At 37.2% G+C, this 2,783-nt stretch overlaps 1 long non-coding RNA gene across 1 annotated transcript; it reads right to left on the reverse strand.

The window, feature by feature from the left end:
* Positions 1-1,344: 1,344 nt before the first annotated feature.
* On the reverse strand, positions 1,345-2,682 carry LOC105554710. Its single transcript, XR_001008366.1, has 2 exons — positions 2,566-2,682; positions 1,345-1,918 (listed from the first exon to the last, which is right to left on the reverse strand). It is a non-coding gene; the product is annotated as an uncharacterized LOC105554710 (long non-coding RNA).
* Positions 2,683-2,783: the final 101 nt, after the last annotated feature.

Consider the following 2,783-nt stretch of genomic DNA (forward strand, 5'->3'; position numbering starts at 1 on the left):
CTCAAGTGATCTGCATACTTCAGCCTCCCAAAGTATTGGGATTACAGGCATGAGCCATTGCACCTGGCCTAGATTTGAGTTTTTTATACTAAGTGCACAATAACAGTGAAAATGAAAAGTACACTTTTAAAAAAGATAGCTTCATGTAGCCTAGAAAGTAAAATTAAGATCCTCAGAGCAACAACTATAGAGACAAGTTAAAAGGTTATCCTATTTATAGTATAAAGGAAGATCATTAATAATTTCTAACTGGTATTAATCATATTGATAAATAAATCAGAATAACCTCTTCCACTAAAGATGAATTCTTTATATAAATCAAGTAATGTATTTACATATAGTAAATCAAATCTTAAGTCTAAAACCTCACCCACAGTTGAAGAACATGGTATATGAATTAGTTTGGAAGGCTAAGTGCCCTGGCTATACAAATATACAACAGTGTATCCTTTAGGAGCACCACTATGACTAATCTAAAAGTTATACAATTCCTCCTGTTTCCTTAAATGGGCAACACTAAACAGTTAGCTTTTACTTTATTAATGACTTAGGGTTTATATACATCAGTGATACATGTCATAGGCTCTTTGTCCTGACATTAAATGTCCTCAAGGACCACTGTGCTTTCCAGTTAAGTTTTTTTGTTTTTTAGACAGGATTTCACTAGTGCCCAGACTGGAGTACAGTGGCACAATCACAGTTTACTGTAGCCTCAACCTCCCAGGCCCAAGTGATCCTCCAGTCTCATCTTCCCAAGTAGCTGGGACTACAGGTGTATACCACCATACCTGACTAATTTTTATTTTTCATAGAAACAATCTCCTTGTGTTGCCCAGGCTTAAAACTTTTTAAGAAGTTTCTCCTCTCTTTTCTTGCAGGCAGGCTGGCACTGCTCTCTAGGGACCTGTTACTAGCAATGCTTCCCTTTTTAATTTGTATCTTATTTGGAAAGAGCTTCAAAATTAGGTAATTAAACTTGTTAGCAATATACAATAGCAACAAATAGGCTAAGACTAAGGGAAAAAGAAGCTCACCTTTGAATAACCACAAGAGTTTTGAGTAAAGGGTCATTCCTGTGTCATGAACAAGTGAGAATGCTGAAAAGTTCAATTTCAAATTGATACGTATGATTATATTTAAGCTGATTCAAAAACACCTACTGACCATCAAGCTCTATATGTAATGCTGGAAGAGTTTTTCCTCTCCATTGATAAACCAATAATTTCACTGTTTGTCTTGAGTCTTCAAAACTGCTGATTTATAAAGTCAGAGACCATCTAAGGATAAGAGACATGGAGAACAGAGACATGGTAGCAACACACCTGCCTTTCCAGCCCAGAAAGGCACTCTTCTGGTCCCACATTTATTCATTCAATAGAAATTTATTGAGCCACGCTATTTGCAAGGAATTGTACTAGGTGCTGCAATGCAAAGAGTATGACAAAACTGTCTGTAGATGTAGGATCTGAATTGGTCTTTGATAGTTTTCCTGATTTGAGAAAGACGTCTCTATTTGGTAATTTAGGGAGCTAAGAGAACGGACAAGGTCTGCTTATGTCCTTCTGGCAACCTAGGATAGTTTTGCCTTCCTCAAATCAGTTGTCAGTCAAAACAAATAAGGCACATTTTTAAAAAAAATTCCCCCCTTTAATTGACCAAAGTAAAGCCATGACATTTCATTTGGTAACCTGTTTAGAATTATAAAAGTCATTTCATTTGGCCCAGCCCATACTGCCCAGGACAAAACTTTCAGACAATTCTAATGCCATCCAGCTTTGTTCTTACAAACTGCATATTAAAAAAAAAAAAAAAAAAAAAATCTTCAACGTCCTAAATGTGATGTGCCCAGTGCGAAGCATATCAGAGCTGGACGTGACATTTATGTCCTTGACAAGCCTCGATTATCCAGGTCCTTTACCTGCAACATAAAGATGTCAGTTTAATATTTACAATCAGATCAACTTTGGAGAAATTTTCTACTAAAATGGATTCACCCAGAGTGGGTAGGATTATGTTGGGTTCTACAGCCTGGTTTAGGGCTGTGAATAAACAAGCACTGATTAGAGACTAGATTCTCTCTGCTTAGCCTTTTGGAATACCTCTGGGAGGAGCAATATTACTGATCTACCCTCCACATAGATCAAGGGTTCTCAATCTTTTCTTACATGAGAGATATACTCCTATGTGGTTCTATGTGACTCTATATACCTTAAGTTCTTCAGAGAGAGAAGAAAATGTAGTTAAATACAAACATGTGAACTTTTTCTCTATTTCCTGCACTCTCCCCACCCGTGAGCCTGATAATCACAGAAACTGGTTGAGTCAAGCCCCAGGTGGAAAAATATTACTGCAACAACTGCCAAAATGACGGCAGACTGAGACCATCTACTCTCTAAGAACAATCTAAAATAAAAAGTAAAATTTTCAGTGAGTTTGCAAGCTACTTTTCAAACACAGGTGTCATGAGAAATTTCCCTACTTGAGAAATATGTGGCCCATTTTATAAGCACTGAAACCAATCTGCAAAATAAAAGTTGCTTTTTGAGACATATAGCATCTGCTTACCTTGTATATCCTGACCAGCCAATGTTCTGTGGTATACGCTTCCTCCAGGACATCAAGCTCAAAGTCTTTATTCCCAATCTCAGCATTTCGGACACGGTCAAAGCCTGGAGGACGCTCTAGAGAGGGATGAAAAAGAACACACTTCTTTCTACAGTGCTAATTTCCTATAGAGACAGTATATGGATTCAGTACACCATCTACTAATTGAATGATTATTC

This window comes from Mandrillus leucophaeus, unplaced genomic scaffold (assembly GCF_000951045.1).
Source record: "Mandrillus leucophaeus isolate KB7577 unplaced genomic scaffold, Mleu.le_1.0 Scaffold656, whole genome shotgun sequence".
In the NCBI taxonomy this organism is placed as follows: Eukaryota; Metazoa; Chordata; class Mammalia; order Primates; family Cercopithecidae; genus Mandrillus; species Mandrillus leucophaeus.